The sequence below is a fragment of the Monodelphis domestica genome, chromosome 4 (genome assembly GCF_027887165.1).
Source record: "Monodelphis domestica isolate mMonDom1 chromosome 4, mMonDom1.pri, whole genome shotgun sequence".
NCBI lineage: Eukaryota > Metazoa > Chordata > Mammalia > Didelphimorphia > Didelphidae > Monodelphis > Monodelphis domestica.
Window position 1 is genome coordinate 76,560,049 of NC_077230.1, and position 23,630 is coordinate 76,583,678.

At 35.0% G+C, this 23,630-nt stretch overlaps 1 protein-coding gene across 26 annotated transcripts in view; it reads right to left on the reverse strand.

Annotated features, from left to right (window-relative positions):
- ZBTB20 (zinc finger and BTB domain containing 20) overlaps positions 1–23,630 on the reverse strand; it is a 1,063,249-nt gene that overhangs the window by 558,211 nt on the left and 481,408 nt on the right. For 2 of the 26 annotated variants that reach the window (XM_056797137.1, XM_056797125.1), the window contains one exon: positions 10,614–10,723. The exons of 22 other annotated variants lie outside the window; for them this stretch is intronic. The gene's annotated coding sequence lies outside the window, so the exon portion shown is untranslated. Of the gene's footprint in view, positions 1–10,613; positions 10,724–10,874; positions 21,978–23,630 lie in introns of those variants that run through there. 2 more of the 26 variants (XM_056797140.1, XM_056797138.1) reach the window with 2 other exon arrangements.

A 23,630-nucleotide genomic window follows, 5' to 3' on the forward strand; every position in this document is an offset into this window, starting at 1 on the left:
AGATTCTCTTATCATGTGCCAAATAAGAATAGATATATGTTTTCAAGTATTTCTCAGAAGCTTTAAAGTAGAAATATTTTCCTAGTCCTCCCTAGTAACACTAGTGGCAAGAAGGAAAGCCAAAATAAGTAGAAAACAATTATTTGTTGAGCTTAAATGATTTTCTGAATAACACAAATTTAGACGACCTTCCAAATGGCTAAAAAAAATGTGTAATATGAAGGGTTTTTAATAGCCGCTTTCATTACCATTTCTATCTAGAAAGAGAAAAACAATCTGTAGTTATTTATTATCCATTATGCCACATCACACTCTAATTTTTAGCTATAAATCTCAGTTTCTTAATGTGCTTGCTCTTTCATATGCAAAGATGACAATATTGACCCACGATCAAAATTACTTTGTACTGCGACAGTTTTGGTGTAGGGTAAAGAGTCCTGGGGACAGAAGTCAAAAGACTGAATTTCTACTCCGGGTTCTGTTACTAACTGGTGGTATGGGGTTATGCTAAATCACCTCTCATGTTATCATCATCATCTATAAAATAAGACAATCTCTGATATCATTTTCAGTTCTTATATTCTATAATTATACTGTGCTTTGAAATGTTTATTTTTTTCTACTACTATTGGAAGTTGGTTTGAATGAATTGTATTTTCATTTAGTTTTTCCTATGACTAAATGGACAAATAATTATTTGTTTATTTTGCTCTTCTTCAAGCATGAAGTGGAGACATCACTATGACCTTAGAAAGCAGTATTAATATTAACTGGTACATACAAAAGGCACTTAATCATGTCCTATGCTGCTTATTTCTTTGTATATATAGAAGTTTTATTCTACCAACTAAAATGTTGGCTCCTCAAGGACAGGGTTCTAGTTAGAAATTCTCCTGAACTGAACCCAGTAGGTCATGAAAAAATAAAACCCTTAATTAACTGAAATAAAATATAAGGTTCCTTTGCTCTCAAGAAGTTTAGAGTTTAGTTGGAAAAAATAAAACCACATGGATAAATAATTTAAAATATATCTACCACAAAAGAAAATTATTCAATATTAAACTACAGTCCTATGGGTCATTCATGGTTAGTGAGTTTGAACCAAATGAAGATATGGTAAAGACTGAGAAGCTATCAGATAAGTAGGAGAAACAGGAGAGAGGAATGTCATAGAAATCCAGAAAGAGTAGCAAGGAGAAGAGGGAGATAATCAGTAAATGTTCAAGAAGAATGAGAGAGTTCAAGAAGGATGAAGGTTGAGAAAAGCCACTAGAATTGACAAGAAAGAGATTATTTGTAATGTTGATAACATTTTAGGTTCAGTGATAAGGTTGAAAAGAGAATGAAGAATGTTGAGAAAAGTATGAGAAGAAAGGAAGTAGAAGCACTGATTACAGATTGACTTCTTATGGAGTTTAGTCACAAAAGGAGGAGAGATATGGGATGATATCAGGGATACATTGAGCAAGTGAAGTTTTTGTGAGAATAAGTGAGATGTGGCTATATTTTGTAGGCAGTAAGAAGTACTCAGTAGTCAGAAAGTTAAAAGTTAAATGAGAGTAGGGATGATGGAGGAAACAATCATCTGGTGAAGACAAGGTGGGATTGTATCATTTCTGCATGGAGAATGGTTTGCTCTGGCAAGGTGAAGGGCTATCTCTTCATATGAGACAGGGGTGAGAGATATGAAATTGACAGAAAGTATTTGGGTGTTATGAGATGAGGTGGAGAAAAGAACAGGGATTTAGTAACAAATGGATTCTTTTTCCCCCATTAAAATAAAGGTTATCACTTGAGAATTCTGAGGAAGAGGAATTTATTGGAGGCTGGAGGAAGGTTCCAAGTTCGCCCTGTACCTCTATCTCCTCATTTAATGGCCATTCAATGCATATCTTTCACTCAATTAAAATTACATTAGAGTCTATATACCTTTGGGGGCAGACTACCATTCTTTCCTTAATGAGTTCAGAGTCTGGCCCATAGTCTTTCCTCCTCACCTCATGCCTTCATACAAAAGTACTTCAAAAAATATGCCACTACTCCCTTCAAGACCATTAACCGAGGAGGCAGAGTCAAGATGGCGGCATAGAAGCAGCAAAAGTTCAGACCTCTGAAAACCCTTCCTTGCCAAGCACAAATTGAATGCTCCTAGGGGACTGAAAATCAAACCTAACAACAAGACAAAGCCAAGGAATCCTCCTGCTGGACTCAATCCAAAAGGTGCACAGCCCCCAAAAGCCTGAATCCAAGAACAGTTGTGTATAAGAGGAGGGCAGAAGGAAGGTTGCAGGACCCCATCCCACTTAGAGCACTAAGTCTCAAGTGGCAGACGGAAAATCTGGGTGGGCAAAGGCGCTGATCTGGAGGGAATATCTTGCAGGCAGGGCTGTGTCAGGCTCAGAGCTTCGAACACAGGTTGCGGGGAAGAAGCTGGAGAGGGAGCACAGAGTGGGCAGTCTGGTCAGAGTGGTGTAGACAACCCTCATTGCTCCAGCCATCCAAGAGGTTTTGGCTTCAGAGCACATCCAGCCCAACTCAGCTGAACTCAATCCAATCAAAAGACTTCAGAGGTCAGGGAAGCCCAAGTCCCACCCTCACAGACTGCTGGACTTTAATCCAATCAAAAGCCTCCAGAGGACAGGGAAGCTCAAACTCCAACACCCCTACCCTACAGACTGCACTAAAATATCTGACAAAGCTCCAAGAGGGGAGACTGACAGAAAGTCCCAAATCAAAAATGAGAGAAACAAGAGCACAGACAAATACAGGGAGCAAAGAAGGGGTAAATATGAGCAAACAACAAAAAAGAAGAAAGAAATGACAATCAACAGCTTCTGTACAGGCAATGAACAAATAACAAATGGAACAGAGGAGGAAGCAAGAAATAAACCAGAAATACCAGCAAATTGGATATAGGCTTTTGAAGAACTCAAAATGTAATTCAAAACACAATTTAAGAGAGGCTGAAGACAATTGGGGAAAGTACTTAAAAATTAAATAAGCCATCTAGAAACAGAAAATAGTCTTGAAAGCCAAAATCAACCAGCTTGAAAATGAGGCAAAGGAGATGAAAGATGAGGTAAAGATAATGAACGATGACCTCCAAAGAAAATCAGACCAGAAGGAGAAGGATGACCAAAAAGCCAGGGATGATATCCAGTCTTTAAGAACCAGAATACAACAACTAGAATTAAGTGACCTTACAAGGCAGCAGGACACTATAAAACAAAACAAAAAGAATGAAAAAATTGAGGAAAATATGAAACATCTGGTTCACAAAATGGATCATTTAGAAAATCGTTCGAGGAGAGACAATTTAAGAATCATTGGTCTACCAGAAGGCCATGATAAAAGGAAAAGCCTGGACATAATATTGCAGGAAACTATCCAAGAAAACTACCCCAATATTCTAGAACAAGAGGGAAAAGTGGGGATTGAAAGAATGCTCAGATCACCTCCTGTACTTAATCCCCAACGGACAACACCCAGGAATGTTATGCCCAAATTAAAAAACTCTCAGACCAAAGAAAAGATATTATAAGCTGCCAAGAAGTAGTCATTCAGATATCATGGAACCACAGTGAGGATAATGCAGGATCTGACTACATCCACACTGAAGAACCGAGAGGCATGGAATATGATATTCCAGAAAGAAAGAGAACTAGGTCTACAACTAAGAGTCAACTACCCAGCAAAACTGACTATATTCTTATAGGGGAAAGTATGATCATTCAACAAAATAGAAGAATTCCAAGAATTTGTAAAGAAAAGACCAGACTTGAATAGAAAATTTGATGTCCAAGCACAGAACTCAAGAAAATCATTAAAAGGTAATTTAAAAAGAGGGGAAAAAACAAAACAGAATAAAAGAAAACTTTTTAAGAGACTCAGTAAGTTAAAATGTTATGTACCCCTATAAGAAAAGAGGTCACTGGTAACTCTTAAAAATTGTTATTATCTCAAACCATACCATATGCTGTCTACAAGAAACACACATGAGGAAGGTAGATACACATAGGGTGAAAGTAAGAGGATGGAGCCAAATCTATAGGGCATCAACTGATAAAAAGAAGGCAGGAGTCGCAATCATGATATCTGACAAAGCCAAAGTAAAAATAAATCTAGTTAAAAGAGATAGGGAAGGTAAATACATCCTGATAAAAGACAGTATAGACAATAAGGAAATATCAGTACTCAACATATATGCACCAAATGGCATAGCACCCAAATTTCAAAAGGAGAAACTAGTGGAGCTGAAGGATGAAATAGATAGAAAAACTATACCAGTGAGAGACCTGAACCTTCCTCTACACGAACTAGATAAATCAAACCAAAATATAAAGAAGAAAGAGGTAAGAGAAGTGAATGAAATCTTAGAAAAATTAGAATCAGTAGCTATGTGGAAAAAAATAAATACGGACAAAAAGAAATACACCTTTTTTTCAGAAGAACATGGTACATTCACAAAAATTGAGCATGTATTAGGGCATAAAAACATTGCAAACGAGTACAAAAGAGCAAAAATAATATATGCAACCTTCTCAGATCATAATGCAATGAAAATAATAATTAGTAAGGGTACATGGAGAGGTAAATAAAAAATTAATTGGAAATTAAACAATATGATTCTCCAAAACAGGTTAATTAAAGAACAAATTATACAAACAATTAATAACTTCATTGAAGAAAATGACAATGATGAGACAACCTTTCAAAACCTATGGGATGCAGCCAAAACAGTACTAAGGAGGAAATTGAGTTCATATATTAACAAATTAGGGAGAGCACAGGTCAATGAATTGGACATGCAAATTAAAAAACTAGAAAGTGAACAAATTAAAAATCCTCAGATGAAGACTAAATTAGAAATCCTAAAAATCAAAGGAGAAATTAATAAACTTGAAAGTCAAAGAAATATTGATTTAATAAATAAGACTAGAAGCTCGAACTTTGAATAAATAAAATAAACAAAGTACTGGTCAGTCTAATTAAGAAAAGGAAAGAAGAAAACAAAATTGACAGTGTCCAAGATGAAAAGTGAGACCTCACCTCTAGTGAAGAGGAAATTATGGCAATCATTAAAAAAATATTATGCCCAATTATATGGCAACAAATATGGCAATCTAGGTGATATGGAACAATACTTACAAAAATATGGATTGCCTAGAATAAGAGAGGAAGAAAAAGATTACCTAAACAACCCCATATCAGAAAAAGAAATTGAACAAGCCATCAAAGAACTACCTAAGAAAAAATCCCTAGCATCAGATGGATTCACAAATGAATTCTATCAAACATTCAAAGAACAACTAATCCCAATATTATACAAATTATTTAACAGAATAAGCAAAGAAGGAGTTCTACCAAATTCCTTTTATGACACAAATATGGTACTGATCCCAAAGCCAGTCAGGTCAAAAACAGAGAAAGAAAACTATAGACCAGTCTCATTAATTAATATAGAGGCAAAAATCTTAAATAGGATACTAGCAAAAAGACTCCAGAAAGTCATCACAAGGGTTATTCATTATGACCAGGTAGGATTCATACCAGGAATGCAAGGATGGTTCAATATTAAGGAAACCATCCACATAATTGACCATATTAACAAGCAAACCAACAAAAATCACATCATTATTTTAATAGATGCAGAAAAAGCTTTTGATAAAATACAACATCCATTCCTATTGAAAACACTAGAAAGTATAGGAATAGAAGGACTTTTCTAAAAACAATAAACAGTTTATATCTAAAACCATAAGCAAACATCATCTGCAATGGGGACAAACTAGAATCCTTCCCAATAAGATCAGGAGTGAAACAAGGATGCCCATTATCACCTCTATTATTTAACATTGTACTAGAAACACTAGTAGTAGCAATTAAAGAAGGAAAAATAAATTGAAGGTATTAAAACTGGCAATGAGGAGACCAAGTTATCACTCTTTGTGGATGATATCATGGTCTACTTAAAGAATCCTAGAGAATCAACCAAAAAGCTAGTCAAAATAATCAACAACTTTAGCAAAGTTGCAGGTTACAAAATAAAACCGCATAAGTCATCAGCATTTCTATATATCTCCAACCCATTTCAGTATCAAGAATTAGAAAGAAAAATTCCATTTAAAATCACCCTAGATAATATAAAATACTTAGGAATCTATCTGCCAAGACAAACACAGGAACTATATGAACACAACTACAAAACATTCTCCACACAATTAAAACTAGATCTAAACAACTGGAAAAACATTTATTGCTCATGGGTAGGACGAGCTAACATAATAAAAAAGATAATCCTCCCCAAATTAATTTACTTATTTAGTGCCATACCCATTGAACTACTAAAAAAACTTTTTTACTGAATTAGAAAAAAACAACAAAGTTCATTAGGAAGAACAAAAGATCAAGGAAATCTCAGGAAATCATGAAAAAAATGCAAAGGAAGGAGGACTTGCAGTCCTATATCTCAAACTATACTATAAAGCAGTGGTCATCAAAACAACTTGGTACTGGCTAAAAGACTGAAAGGAGGATCAGTGGAATGAATAGACTTGGGGTAAATGTCCTCAGCAAGACAGTCTATGACAAGCCCAAAGATCCCAGTTTTTGAGACCAAAACCCACTATTTGATAAAAAACTGCTGGGAAAATTGGAAGACAGTTTGGGAGAGATTAGGTTTGGATCAACATCTCACACCCTACACCAAGATAAACTCAGAATGGGTGAATGACCTGAATATAAAGAAAGAAACTATAAGCAAATTAGGTGAATACAGAATAGTATACTTGTCAGATCCTTGGGGAAGGAAAGACTTTAAAACCAAGCAAGAGCTAGAAAAAAAATCACAAAATGTAAAATCAATAATTTGGATAACATCGAATTTAAAAAGTTTTTGTACAAACAAAACCCATGCATCCAAAATTAGAAGGGAAGCAACAAATTGGGGGAAAAAAACCTTCATTACAAAAACCTTTGACAAAGGTCTAATTACTCAAATTTATAAAGAGCTAAATCAATTGTACCAAAAAATCAAACCATTCCCCAATTGATAAATGGGCACAGGACATGAATAGGCAATGTTCAGTTGTAGAAATCAAAACTATTAATAAGCACATGAAAAAGTGTTCTAAATTTCTTATAATCTGAGAAATGCAAATCAAAGCAACAGTGAGGTATCACCTCACACCTAACAGATTGGCTAACTTGACAGCAAAAGAATCTAATGAATTCTGGAGGGGATGTGGCAAAGTTGGGACATTAATGCATTGCTGGTAGAGTTGTGAATTGATCCAACCATTCTGGAGGGCAATTTGGAACTATGCCCAAGGGGCGTTAAAGATTGTCTGCCCTTTGATTCAGCTATAGCACTGTTGGGTTTGTACCCCAAAGAGATAATAAGGAAAAAGACTTGTACAAAAATATTCATAGCTGCGCTCTTTGTGGTGGCAAAAAAATGAAAAAATGAGGGGATGCCATTCAATTGGGGAATGTCTGAATAAATTGTGGTATATGTTGGTGATGGAATACTATTGTGCTCAAAGGAATAATAAAGTAGAGGAATTTCATGGGAACTGGAACAACTTCCAGGAATTGATGCAGAGTGAGAGGAGCAGAACCAGGAAAACATTGTACATAGAGACTGATACGCTGTGGTACAATTGAATGTAATGGACTTCTCCATTAGTGGCAATGCAATGACCCTGAACAACTAGGAGGAATCTAGGAAAAAAAAAAAAAACCACTATCTATGTTCAGAGGAAACATTGTGGGAGTAAAAACACCAAAGAAAAACAACTGCTTGAATACATGTATCAAAAGGATATGGTTGGGGATGTAGACTCTAAATGAACATCCTAGTGCAAACAACAACAAGGAAATAGGTTCTGATCATGGACAAAAGTAATACCCAATGAAATTGCACATTGGCTGCGGGAAGAGTGGGTAGAGGGGATTATTGTATCCAAGGAATAATGTTCTAAATTGATTAAATAAACTAATTCTAATAAAAAAAGACCATTAAACCTTGGCTCTTCATCTTACGTATTTCATATGGCCTACCTCAGATACAGAAAAAGATAGTCATGTCCTTGATCCACAATTATACAACTTCATTGTTCTGGAACTCTAAAATTCCCTCATCTGATCCATATGTTGTCATTCCACCTCTTCTCTCTTATAACTTTAAACATTCTGTGCTTCATGCTCACTGTCACTTCCAATACCTTAATCCCTAAATTCAATACTCAGTTAAGAAGTAATGACGAAGTAATGTCTCTTAATTAAAACCCTGACGTTCCAGTTTCACATGAAACTGCATGTGCATGAGAATGAGTTAGCATAAGAATGAGAAGATTTATTTGAAACTGGGACATCAACGTTTTGAACATGAGACTATTCCTTCTTTATTTAAGGACTTAACTTAGGCATTTTAAGATAATTATTTTTCATTTGTAGCTTGAAAAATAAAGTCCTGATTTAAAGTACTCAATAAACATACTTTTGAATATTTGGGGAGCACATAGAATCTTTGGATCAAATAGCCCTCTATTTTGCAGACATCCTCATTTTATTTTCATTGAATCATTTCTCTTAGGAAGTTTGTTCATTAGACTTTGGGAAAAACCATATGACATGTCATCAAATTGCTGAATGCTTACATTTTAGATCAAGAGTTTAGTCCAGTTTCTGTTTGTTATGACCTGGTTAATCCTCAAATTGCTGCTAGCAAAATTTTGATAAATCTAAAGAGCTCTACCTGGGCACCAGGCATCTTCTTAATGATGATACTCATAGTGATCTGTAGTTATATGACCATTCTGTGCTGAAGGAATATTATGTGTGGGACCTTAATGTGATTCTTGGTCTTGCATTAATTTCTGAATCTCATATCCTTCAAATCACCAAAGGGTTATAGTACCACCCTGGGAATATTGCCAAATTGTGCCTGTTTTTTTCCAGCATGGGCAACCAATAGCTTATTCATGCTCCCATTACATCACAGCTGGACTACAGAAGTGCACTTTAGTCTGGCCTCCTCATGTCTCTAGCAACTCATTTGTAGATGGTCCAGAAGCTAGCAGCTGGACCTCATTTTTGTTCCAATAGTCACCATTTTATGGTGTTACTCTGGTTCACCATAAGTTTCACTGATGTCAAGACGATCAAAACCCATTTTATGAAGAGACATTTTAGTTCACTAGATTAAATCATTAACACGGGATCTGATATACCATTATGGCCAGTGCAGTTTAGTGAATGACATTTGAGTACACCAGCCACGATTTTTTCATATTATACATAGATTTAATGCTATGAGCTGAAAGCTCCAACAGAACTCAGAAATTATATCACTAACATGGGTGATCCTAAAGAACTTTTATAATATAAAGTAGCAAATTGGAATTTAAAAAATATTTTTCACAGAATTCTGGTTCCATTTTTTGAGCCTTTCCAAGTCCACATAATTCTTTGGTATTCATAATAATTAAAACAGATGGTTTAGTTGCCGAACATATGCTTTAAGTGCCCCCATTTGCTATTTCAAAATAATGGACCAAATTCTGCCCTTGGAACTCAAAAGCAACTTCTGCTGATTTTAGGGAAGCTGCTTCAGGGAATGTAAAGGCTGGATTTTGACCGAATAGAGATTAGATACCATCCCCTCAATTCTTTTGCTACTCTATTCAATTTTATTATATTTAATGTAAAATTATAAACTATTTTGCATTATAAAAAATAACACATGAAGAAAAATACTAATCAATATGATTCTGCAAAGATTCAATGAATCATCTGACTTTTAATTAACTTCAGTGTGGATGCCAGAATTTTCATGATTATTATTTCTTTCTATTATTATTACTATCATGTAACCATTTAAAAAAAAATCAAGCACCTTGCAATCATTAATTAGTTAATTTAGTTTAAATTATGTTTGTTCTTTTGTTTAAATTCCAAATTATTCAGTTATTTTAAAATACTGTTTCATCAGCCAATTATTCTCAATTAGAAAACACTGTTGTCTAAAAAAGAATGTGTATTTTATCCTTTCCAAGTGGGTGTAGAATATTCATAATCAATGCATCCTTAGTGTATGTATTCGCTATGGAAGTACTCTTAACTCTAATATCTGTACTAGCAAATATCTTAAAATCTCAATACCTTAATTTTTTGCATAAAACAAAACTTCATTAGTTTGAAAAATCTCCTAAAGCCACCTCGCTCTCATCTCGGAATGTTCATAAATTTAAATCATCTGATGAACATTTTAAAATGTCATTTCATGAGTACATTCCTTAAGACCAGAGAGCTTATGATAAATAAGCACACATTGGTTAGTATTATAGAAGCCTATGGTTCGAGCAACTCTCCTGAAAGTACAATAACCTTTTAGAACTGTTCCATGAGGCTGGTTCCAGTGCTTATGTAAAACAGTGTTTACTTTTAAAAATAAATGTGATAGTTGAACCCACATGTGTTACAAGCAATGCTAAGATGGGACATAATTAACAATGTCAGGAATTATGAAGGATTCTAAAATCATTTCATAAATATACACACATAGATGAACGCAAACATATACCTATTATTGGAAACAAACGTTTACATACTCTCCGGCTGATAGTCAGAGCGCCACTCTGGGAGACCTCCCTCCTTCTCACCCCTCTAACTTTCACAGTAAACGCTGCAATGAGCCGGAGTTCTCAGTCAACTTGGAGCTCTGCACAGAAAGTATTCCAATAAACAACAAGCTGATATAAACAGCCGATAAACCCAGTCCTTTCCCCCAGCCTCTCCGTGTTCCCTCTCAATCTTTGCACGCTCACCTATACATACACACACTCACAGAATCACAGCACGGCACTCCTTACCTGCGTAAGTCTCAAACATTGGTCTATGTGTTTTTTAATGTACCCTGCACCGATGCATTTTTTTTTTCTGTTTCTAGCCCTCGGGAATGTTAAGAATTTAGGAAGAGAGCCACAGCTTAAGAGAGCAATTATTTGCCAGTAAATACTCAATTGGCTTGTCCTGTGATTTTTCTTCTAGCTTGCATATTCAGTAATCTGTCCCTGGCTGCACCAGGAGCACAAAAAGTCTTTTCTTCACAGAAGAACTCTTTCACCAATCAACCTTCAGTCATGCCAGGCCACAGCTCATCAGGGTGATTTGTTAGCTTTAATTAATAATTCCTCACACTGGCCATTTTAACAAATAGCAAAGCAAAGCTGGGGCTCTCAGTGCTTGAGATTCAGGCTAAGGGAAACTGGTGGCTCAGAGGGGGGGCCGGGAGAGAGGGAAAGGAGGAGAGGGGGTCATATTCAGCTGCCGTTTATAAACACCTCTAATCACACTCTCTCAGTTTACAATATACAGGACATCTCAGCTGAATTGCCATGTTATGTCCAGCAATTTGTATTCAGATGGGAGCCATATGTTCCTCCATTTTATCTGAGGGGGCCTGATGAGTGCCAGCACAGACATCAGGCTCACATTTTCAAAGGGTTTTGATAGCCCCCGGATTGCAAAAGTTCTCTGCAGGGTGAACACGGAGAATCAGACAACACGATTCAGTGGGCATGAGGAAAAGTGGGGGAAATCCGGGTGTGAGCTCTGCATGGCAGCTCTGTTTATGCAAGCGAGTACAACGCCCACCATCTCTGTGGGTCCTTTAAAGAGGAAGGGAGAAGGGTGGACACAAAATGGCTGTTTAAAAACGGAATGGGATAGAGGATAATAACGCGAGCGTCCACTGTAAGAGCAGGGAACCTCCAACATGTTATGTTTTAAAGGAGAAAGCAGAAAGACTCACTGCCGTCTCCTTGTAGATGCTACCTTACCAGGATGGGAAGGCTTGGAGGGTTACCTAGGCCAAGCCTATCATGGATAGGAAAACAAACCTAGAGGTGAAATGGTTTGTTCAAGATTCTCATGTCTTAGGAGTAGCAGAAACAGGGCTCAGAGATCTCCGATATCCATCCAGACCACTGTTCTTTCTACTATCACGTTTTTCTCCCCCAATAATGACATAGTTTTTGATCTATTTGATGCTTTCTCATTACAACCCTTCAGAACAGTCACAAACCCACAGATAAGCAAAAGAAATATTATACTCAAGTTAAGCAACAAATAGTTTTCTAGAGAAGACCTAAATACATAAAGATTTTGCCTGTGACCTGGAGAAGGAAAAAAAAAGTAGCCTCCTGGCTGATCTTGGTTCTCAATTCAGTTCATAAAAGGGAACAGACATAAACTAATATCTACATTCTACATACACACAAGGCATTGTGCTAGGCAAGGAGGATATAAAGATAAAAATACCACTGTGACAAAGCCAAGTTCAACTGGTGCAAAACTGAGAAGCATGAAAGAAGGATCTGGCAAAAAGAAAGACATGAAAAAGGGAAAAAGAAGAATTTGCTATGGATGGAAAAGTAAGAGGGTAGCAGAAGCAGCAATGGAGACAAAGAAACCATTCCTCTGATAGTAAAGAGAAATGGCAGCAACAAAGAATGGTCATTAGATCTGAGAGATAGCAAAACAACTCTTTGTTTGCAAAATAAAGGAGTATGGGGAAATTTTGTGCAAGGGCAAATGAGATATGAAACTGGAGCAATTACTTTGCTGTAATACAAACCCCTTGACTAGACCACTATGGTGTTAATTTGGGATTGATACACTTACTTAACATTCTGTGTTCTGGCTTCCCATCCCATCCCTGAAATTAAACTCCTCTTTCCAAACAAAAGGGTGCTTGCTTACTTGCCAAATACAATGATTTTTTTCTCAAACTTTGTCCTTATCAATTTTTCTGAAGCATTTGATACGGTTGTGGCCCTACTCTGCCTGCTAGGTTTCTGTGCCCTTTTTCTCTTGGATTTTCTGTCTGTCTGACTGCCCTTGCACAATTTCCTTTGCTGGAGAATTGTCCATACCTCCTCTTTGTGGGCATAAGTGAAGATGCTGTCCAGACTCTTCTTTTCTCTTTTCATTCTTCTATTTGGTAATCTCATCAGCACCCATGGGCTTAATTATCATCTTTATGCAATGACTCAGAACTATACATCCAGCCTCTGGCTTTTTCCTGAGCTCCAGTTCCATATTATCAACTACCATGATTTCATACAAGATGTTCCATAATTGTTTCTAACTCAACATGCCCAAAACAGAACTTTTCCTTCTCCCCCAAACCCTTCCTTCTTCCAAATTTCCCTCTTTCTGCCAAAGGCACCACCATTCACAACCTTGAAATCACCCACAATTTTAACTCACTCCTTCACAACTTAATATCTTTTCAGCATTATCACATGTTGCTTGTTGTTCAATCATTTTTTTCAGTTATGTCCAAATCCCCATGACCTCCTTTAATGTTTATTCAGCAAAGATATTAGTGATTTCCTTCTCCAGTTCATTTTACAGATGAGAAAATTCAGGTGAACAAGGTTAAGTGACTTGCCCTGGGACACAGAGTTAGTAAGTTTAAAGTCAAATTTGAACTCAGGTCCTTCTGACTCCAGACCAAGGGCTCTATCCACTCTGCCACCTATCTGTCTCCATGTACACAGTAAAAATTTTATAAATACCTTTTCATTATTCTCCTTAACGTCCTCTTTGTTCCTCATCCTGGCCTTCTTGTTGTTACTCAGATAAGCATTCCTTTTTCCTTCATGTCGTTGCATAGACTACTATTCCTCACTTCTATAATGCCTCCACTTCATTCAAAACTCAACTTAAGCACAACCCTCTCCATGAAACCATTTCTGATCCCCCAGCAGCTAGTACATCTCCTTATCAATTACGCTATATGTAATATATTAATATGCATACATACATGCATACAGATTCATGTTTTTTTCCTCAAAAGAATGTAAACTTTTAGGACAGTGCTTGGTACATATCAGACAATTAATAAATAAATCCTTGTTAATTAACTGATTATACACATGCACTATTGATTCACAATACAATAAAATAGTATGCTGACGATTATAACAGGCACTCAAATATGTCATTAGCAGAATCTTATTCTCATAAACAAAATTATTACACACAGTAAAACCCTACAGAGAACTCTAGAGATTAAGCACAAACACACATGGACTACTAACTAACTAGGTCCAAATCTTAGAATATGGTTCACATTCTATTTGACCACCATTTTGTTCATCTTCATGTGATCTACCCTGTTCACCTTTCTATTTCTACCTTTTACTCTTAGGTGCAGTAATCAGGTCACTTATACTATTGTTTCTAACAAATATGCTATTAATTGATTTTCCCAATTCTCTAATTACCACCCCCTAAATTTAACTCAGTGCTTGGCACATAGTAAAAGTTTGCTAATGCTTTGCATTTGTTCATTGGAACATAACATTTCATTGTGTTAATATATTTAAAAATAAATCTTTAAGCAAAGTTTAAAATCCATCCATTGAACTGATATTTACATTTCATTTTGTATGATAACTATTTCTGAATATTTTAAGTTCTCTCCTAGATGTAAACTTCTGTGAGTTCCAGGACCAATCTTTTTCATATTCGTTTCCCTCCAAGAAGGCAATAAAAAATTCTTTGAATGAATGAGTTGATATTAATTTAATTTTAAGAATATTTCCTGACTTTCCTTGAGCTAAGTAAAGAAAACCTAATGTACAACTGTATTAGCTCTGTAGGCATTGTTAAATAATATCTGTCTGGAGGACAACAGAACATAATAGGGGATACATAAAAATGACCAGTTATAAAGGTTTTCTAATCTAAACCGTGGTCATTGGAAGTTGCCACAATATTTTCTGGGGACAGAACTACATTTTTCTAGTCCTACAAAATGTTAATTTAGCTCTTAAAACTGATGTAGAGATCTCAGATCATTTATATGGGTACATATAAAGTATTCAGATTTAAAGCCTAACTCTGACCCATAATCAGAAAAGGCTATTATTTATATCCTGAATATCCTGGGCATGCCTTTTCTAATGACAAAAAAAAAAGATGCTCACTAACCTAAGTGGAATATCTGAAATTTCAGCCATTAAACCATAGAGCATTCATTTATCAGATATTTGCAATGTGAGTGCTAGGTAGGAGCACTTATGTCAGGGAAGAGGAGACAGGTACAAACATGGGGGTCAATCTAAGGTAGCTAGGTAATACAGTAGACAAAGTTCTGGGCTTGGAATTAGTAATACCTGATTTAGTGGTGTAACCCTGGGCAAATCACTTGACTTCTGTTTACCTCAGTTTCCTCATCTAAAAATGAGGATAATAAAAGTACCTACCTCACAGTGTTGTTGGGAGGATCAAAAAGATAATTATAAAGGATTTAGCACAGTTTGTGACACAAAGTAAGTGCTATGTAAATATTAGACATTATTATTATTGCCATTGTTGTTATTATTACTAATCCTCTGGAGGGCAGGTCTTGGGATAGCTAAAGAGTTTAAGGAGCCTGAGAAACAACTCTCATTGGTCCTTACAGACAGAATGAACTACAAAACATCACCACCACCAGAAATACCAACAACAGAAACAAAGAAATAAATGATTACAGAAAAGAAAAGTGACTGCAACCAAAGGTCTTGCCTGTTCTAACTCTAAAATCCTACAACAAAAGTGCTTTTCTTAAAATTTTATATGTAAAAATAAGGGGGAGCAGCTAGCTTTCCAAAATTTAGGATTTCCAATTCTTGGCAGGAAATTTGGGGACTCTGGCTTTCCAAAAATGACTAGTCTATGTGGTTATAATGGATGTGGGGGACTAAGAAATCTAAAACTTTTTTGACAATGTTTTGTCTTTGGTGGGGGAAACAAAAGCTTTTTCAGTGAATTATTGAATGATCTTTTCAACGGTGGCAAATAAAAGTAAAGAGATATACTTAAAAAGAGAGAAATAGGACCTGGCCAAAAAACTTTCTTGAGTCAGTTCACTGAACTGAGAGGCTCAAGATTTCACCAGCTGCTTTATAGCTTTGCTGTATGACTTGCTCCAAGTCCCAATTTCTATAACGTTTCTATATGTCAGTTTCCCATTTTATAAACTACGCTACATGACTGAGAATATCAAGAAAATACAAATAGAATGCTTTGATCCTTTCACCTGTTAGAAGTTTAAAAACCAAAATCTACTAGATAGAATGGAATGGCACAAATTCCTTGTAGGACCTTGGATAAGTTATTCAACTGTTCTGTGTTTACTCTGTTATACAATGAATTTAATAATATTTACATGCCTCATCAAAGAGTATGCTGGAATAAATGGAGAATACTTACAAAATCTATTGAAACTTTGAAATGAAAAATGCTATAGGAGGTACAAAATATTTACATTATAATCAAGTCTGCAAAGTTGATTCCAAACAGATTAGAGAAATTCGTTTTAAAATATCAGGACTGAGGAGAAAGTTAATGTTCCCAAGAATATGCAGGCACTTATGAATGAAGAAAATGCAGGTATACTAAGCAATAAGCCTTTTACTTGAGAGGCTTTAAAATAGTTGCATATCAATGGTAGATCCATGGCCTAAGTAATCAGAAAACAAAATAAGGGGAAATGTTTTTCAGGAGACTGCTGGATGATACAGAAAGTAAAACGTTCCCTCTCATGAAGTGGCAGAAGTGTTATCCACGTGCTCTAGAAGCAGAGCTGTTTCAGTAGATTTCACTGCCTGGTACAGGCAAGGTCCCAGAATGTCCATCTATCTCACCTCCCACCTCTGGCCTCCAGTGCCCGTCTCCCCAAGTCTATCTATACTGCTGGGTGGGAGTAATGTGGATGGGGAGGTCAAAACAAACAGGCAAAGTCACTACAGCAGGAGGCACTCCAAGGATCAAAGCTTTGGCTCTTGTTGCCAAGATGAGAACAGTGGTGGGTGGCTGGCTCTTATTTCTAGTTTAGTGTCCTTAGCAGCACATTTAGCACTCCCCTCAGGCCAGTCCCTATGGATGACCGGGTGCTTCATTCTTTAGAGAAGTACTCTGTGCTAAGAACTAAATGTCCAAGCTCCCTCTCCCACCAGCTCTATGCAAGATTCAAGTTGCATTCTATTTTGGTTTTAAGTATATCTAGAAGAGGAGAAGGGATAGGCTTGATATGGCTCCCAATTGTGACATGGTTCCTATCTGCTAGAAGCTTGCACACTATGGGCAAAATCTAGGATGATGTTGCTGAAATGAACAACAATAAACAAAAAATCACAAGATTATCGAATCAAGTTTCCAAATCCTGTCCATAGGTATATTTCCTCAATTTCTATCTTAGCTGGTAACTTTTGAAGACAAGGACTATCTAATCCCAAGTTTATCTATTCCCCAGAACCTAGCAGTTCTCTAAACAATGCTGGCATAATAAAATTATTGTTTATTGATGGTTGTGGCAAGAAAGATTTAGTAGGGTGTATATTTAATGCAAAAATATTTCATTTATCCAGATGTCACATATCTCTTCTCCCCTTATACAGATATCTCCTATATAGCTTTATGTATCCAGAAAAGAAAAAAGAACCCAGAAGGAGAGGGAAAGGTCTTTAAGCAAAGTAGCTTTTATAATGTCTACGAACTAAAGTTCAAATTCTGTCCTCAGAGGAGACACCTCAGGCTTTCATTTTGTCTATATACTCTTATTTAAGATCGAGTACCCATATGCTTGGTTAGATGGTTTCCAAGTTCATGGCACAGTACAAGTAGCAAAGTAAAGAGGTCTGTTAGAAGCAGACAGACTGTCAGTAGCAAAATATGACAGTCTGGCTGTGAGGAGACAGAAAAACAATAAAAATTAGACATAAGCATTGAAAAGCATAGCTAGCTAGAGTCATTTAGCATAGAGATAAACTTCCTGATACCTTCAAAAAGATCCAGAGAGATTTCCTGTATTATATAGTAGACTATAATAATTGATTTTTTTCTCTTTTGGGCAGGGTAAATTTTCATTTATGTCTTTTGTCTTTCCCCCTCCAGAATTTTTCCCAGTTTCTCTCCTTATTCCTCCCCTACTCCCACAAAGAGATATCCAATAGAATAAATCATTTTTTTAAAAAAAGGAAAAAAGAAAAGACTTAAAAATCAGAAAAAAGTGAATACATGTAAAAAAGACAAAAACATGTGCAATGTGGACCTACCACCTTTGCAAAAGAGTTGTGTGGGAGGGTTTTCTCAAATCTCTTCTAAAGAAGTTTATTTTCTGTAATTTTACATTTACTTTTGATTGTTTTGTTTTTGTGCTTTCCATTTATATTATTGTACTCAATGTATGCATCACTTTCTTCGCTCAGCACACTTTATCCTGCTACAAATCTTTCCTTGTCTTTTGGTATTTGCTATATTTGCCATTTCTTACAGAATAGTAATACTGCATTATATCCATATATCACAATTTGTTTAGCTCTTCCCCTACTGAAGAGTATCTGTTCTGTTTCCAGTTCTTTGGTAAACAAAAAGTGCTGCTATAGATATTTTGGTGTGTAAGGGGAATTTCTTTTTATCAATCAATGATTTCCTAGGGGCATAAGCCTCATAGAAAAATCTCTGGATCAAAGGATATAGACATCTTAATCAATTTCTTGCTTCACAAAATGTTTATATTGTTTCACAGCTCCACAAATAATACATTAGTGTGTTTAACTTATAAATGACTTTGAAATGATGAATCATCAATTAAAGTTGAAATTACTTTATATATACTTAATATGTGACAGAAAAATTTCAATTTTTTAAAAAATATATCTTTTTTAAGTTTTAGTCTTCAAATAGATAAGCTTTAGTTTTCTGGAAAGGTTACTTTTCCCCACAATGCCATATAACTGTGGCATTCCCATAAGTAATAGTTATTACTTATAAAAAGGTTATTAATAATAAAAAATATTATGGTGAATATAAAAACACACAAGGTACTAGGGAACCTTCAGAAGTAAATGTGTTCAATAATATGCATCCTTATATGAAATATATTGATTATGGATGGTTTATCAGAAAGAAATAGTTGTTAAGAGAATCTACTTACTTGAGAGACAGGTTTCCTGAGATGGGGAATTCTGAACTAAGTTTTGAATAAAAAGAAGATTTTGGAGAAAAGGGAGTTTTAGGCTATTATGATGGTAATGGTAAGTGAGGTAATGGGGGAAAGAGGCTGGGAATAGGAATGAACTGTACTGAGAACATGAGAATAGATTAGAAGGCGGCAGAAAATTAGAAAAGGTAACATATGTAACCAGTTGAAAGTAAGATCCACAGAGGATGACGGGAAGGTACTGGAAACACAAGAGAGGAATAAAAGCCTTATACCAAGCTGTGGAATAGTGGTAACCCTGTATTTTGAACCAATTATAGAGGTCAATGTTGAACAGAAGAACTGAGTTATCTTGAAGATCAGCTGCTGAAAATGATTCTGTGTAAAGCAAACTGTACCACATTTTTTTAAAAAAAAGTCAATAACTAGTGGAATGGAATTTTTTTTCAAGCATGAGTTATGTAGTTATGGCAGGTAAGTAAAAGAAGAAACATCACATGAAATAGGAATTCACAACCTTATAAATGGTTTTCCTTACAGAAGAAAGAAAAAAATCAAAATATTCCTATAAAGTTTGTTTGTTAAGTCGTTTTAAAAATCTATTCAACCTAATTATTCTTAACATTTTATTCAACCCATTATCAATTTAATCAGTGGAAAGAAAAATCAGCTTGACTTTTTGACAGCCAAGTCAATTCAACTGGAAAATTCAAATCTTAGAAGAAAAGGGAACAGGGAAAATCCTGCTTAGAAACACTTTTAACTGCCAACACAAATCCAGAGGAATGGAATCTCCTCATGCACACTTCCCAGAGTCTTTCCTCCCTATGGAAAGTGAATTATTGGAAATGACATTTTGGGGGGGAAAGTAGAAAAAGAAGAGGACTATGCCCTCATTCAACTAATAGTGTGGTTTTCATCCAACCTAATGAAACCATGGTTATAAACTAGGGATTTATATCCATAGAGATTCTTTCTACTCTACATCAGAATTCGAAAGGGGTCTGAATGCCACCAAGATTTATCTGCTGATGAATTCCTTTATTCATTTATTTTTGTTTGTTTTAATAAAAGATCATGAGTTCACAGAGTAGGGACTACTTTGTCTCCTGGTTTCTAATACTAATCCTTTCTCAAAATTAGAAGCCAATGAATAAGAAGGGGGTTTATGTAGAAAAGAACACCTCCAGATTCAATGACAAGTCAAGAGACTTTGTATTAGAGACTGGTTTGTGCTACTGATATGCCAAATTTCCTGCTAGTTTTGGCGAATGTTGACCATCAGATTAAGTGCATATAAAGCAAACTACTGCTGCCTAGGAGTTTCAGAGTTTTCTGGTTATTGTTGTTGTTTTTATTTAGTATATTTTTGAAATGAGACAGAGTTTTGGATTAAAGTGAGGAATCAATAACTAGAGAACTCAATCCCAGAGAAAGAAGAATAAAGATACTTTTTGTTTCTGCCTTATCTCCTCTCCACAATTCATCTCCAAAAAACATTTGATATGGGCAGTAGGGAAATAGTTGGGATGATCTGTTGAGCCTCTATATTCCTGGGAAGGTGATGGGAATCAGATTATATGTGCTTAGGCCACTGATAGACATTTTGGTACCAATATCTTGCACAAGAAGTAACCAAAGGATCTCTGTTTGGAATCATGAATAGAATATTTCTCCTCCTACTCTATATTTTCTAGCAACAGCCAATTTTCATATACATCTATGTATCTATTTTATTTTATAATCATCTCGTGTGCCACTGTATCTCCATAACTATATCTAGTATGCAGAGTGATATTCTAAATGTAGAAAGTTTGTATTCATATTCTATATTTCTATACTATGTGTCTCTTTATGTATGTATAATCTTATTATGTAGTACCAATAAAAATATCAATTATTGCGAATATCTGGCAGATTAAAAAAACTGAATTATATTCATTAGACATATAGCTTCCTACATTTATGATATAATTATTAGCTAAATACAGTTATTAGGTAAATAGGTATTTATATGTACTCGTTAGTTGGAAATAAATTCTAGCTATATTTGTGATTCTTTCTAGCTCTAAAAATTAGTGAACCTATATGTTATGATTAAAGACAAGCATTACCTAATATTGAGATCAGGCAGGTCTTCAATAATAAGAGTTCAATTTAGTTTGAAAAACTACCTAACTAAAAAGAAAGGGAGGAAAATGTGAACTTGATAACATACTGTAGGGGTTCATTTATTATATTTCCTTACAATCTATAGTTAGATGTATTTTATATGTGTGTGTACATATATATTCACATATGTGTATATATACATATATATATATATATATATATATATATATATATAATCAAATCTAAAGATTTCTCTTTGTCTTTCAAAACTCCATCATCAGGATAAATGCCAGTACTCAGAATGACTACTTGGCACAGAGTTAGGAAGTCTTGAGTTCAAATTTGACTCAAATTTACTGGCTAGGTGACCCTGGGAAAATCACCTAATTTCTGCATCTTTTTTCAATTATAAAAAGAGGATGATAATAGTACCTACCTCAAAGGGTTATTGTTAAAATCTAATGAGATAATATTTGTAGAGCATTTAGAAGAATGCCTAGCATATAGAAAGTACTTAATAACTGCTTGCTCTCTCTTCTCTAATAAAATAAAACAGCATCTGAAACATAAAATATAATAAAATAGATTATTTTGCATTGATTTTTGTTTCTTGCATGTAAAATGTATCTCCCTAACCAAGCTGTGAGCTTCTTGAGAGAGGAACCAGTGGTTTTATGCATTTGTCATAACAGTTTGTCAAACAGTTCTTGGCCAACTGTCAATACACTAAGCTATTAAGATCTTATGATTGTGAAGATATAGGAAATACTTCAATATATGCAAATGACAACTTGTTTATAATAGCATTTAAGTCTTAGAAAACTATGTGAGATTCAAAGAATTAAAGTGACTTACTCATAACAGAATTTTATTTTATTATAATAAAATAATAATAAAGATTTAGAGAAATAGGAAAAAGATATAAACTTATGCAAAGTGAAAAGAGCAGGACAAGAAGAAAAAATCTATAAAAAGAAATATGCTGAAAATGAATTTGAAAGATTAAAGAATTTTGATCAAAGCAATGACCAATTATGATTTCAGAAGAAACATAATTAACCATCTTTTGTACTTCTTAGGAACAGATAATGGACTAGAAGTCTGGAAAAAGATAAACATTTTTATACTTACCAATGTATGAGGTTTTTGATTCATATTTTTTTCTGGAAAGATTTTTTAAAAAATTTAATTGCAGTAAGAAGTTGCATGTGTGAGTGGGAGGGAGAGAGAGTAAAAGGGAGTGTGTGTATGCACTAAATTACTGGGTAGTAAGAGTAATGCATAAAAGAGAAAAAAAGAAAGATAAGAACATGAATGAAATATTAAATATACAAAGAAAAGTACAGAAGGAAGTTCAGGAGGAATAAAAATAAGGAGGGCAATTTTGTTAAATGATGTGTTAAATTTAACATAAACTCAAAATTGTTCATAATAGGATTCTACGGTTTTATGAACCATCCTGTTTTTTTCTCTTATTTTTATATGGAAAGTCACATTACTTAAATTTGTAATAGAAAACTGGAAATGAAGAAAGACAGAAATGAGAAAATATTCACTGTCCATGGTTGGGACTAGCAAAAATAATAAAATGATTATATGAATTAATTTCCAGAATTAGTGCCATACCAATTATAACTATGAAGGAATTGCTTTATGAAGCAAAATATAATTATAAAATAATTTACATGGAGAAGCAAGAGGTAAAGAATTTCAAGACAAATAATGAGAAAAAATAGGAATGAGGGAAGCCTGGTTATACCAAATTTGCAACAAACAATAATCATTAAAACTTTGTATTGGCTAAAAAAAGAAGAAAAATTAATTGCTGTAAAAGACTTGACAAACAAGTCCCAAAAGCATATCAAGCAAGTAAGAAAGCAATAAGCATTCATTAATACCAGGCAGATATTTGCTAGGTGGAAAGAATACAAGTACAAAGAAAGAAGAGTGAACATATGAGGAATATGGTAACTCCGTGGTTAAGAGAGCCAGGTCTGGAGATGGGAGATCTTGGATTCATATCTGGCCTTAGACATTTCCCAACTGTGTGACCCTGGGCAAGTCATTTAACTCCCATTGCCCAGCTCTTCTGCCTTGGAATTGATAACTTAATATAATTAAGAAAGAAGGTAGGATTTTTGTTTGTTTGTTTGTTTGTTTTAAATGGACTCTTGGCTTCCCATGATCTCAAGGAGAAATATATAATCTTTTATTTTGTACATAAAATCATTTGCTATCTGGCCACAACTGAACTGTCCAGTACTTATTTATACAATCAATACTCTCCTGCATGGCCAACTGTGGCCCAGCTAAATTGGGTTTCCTGCTGTTCCTTAGACTTGGTATTCCATATTCCATTTTCGTTCCTTTGCACTTTCCTTGGCCTGGAATGAATTTTCTTTTCAACTCCAGCTCAAGTACCCCCTTCAACATAAGGCTTTTCCTGCTGCCCCCTACTTCGGACCTTCCCCTTAAAATCACTTTGTATCTATTTCACATCTATCTATGTCTGAAC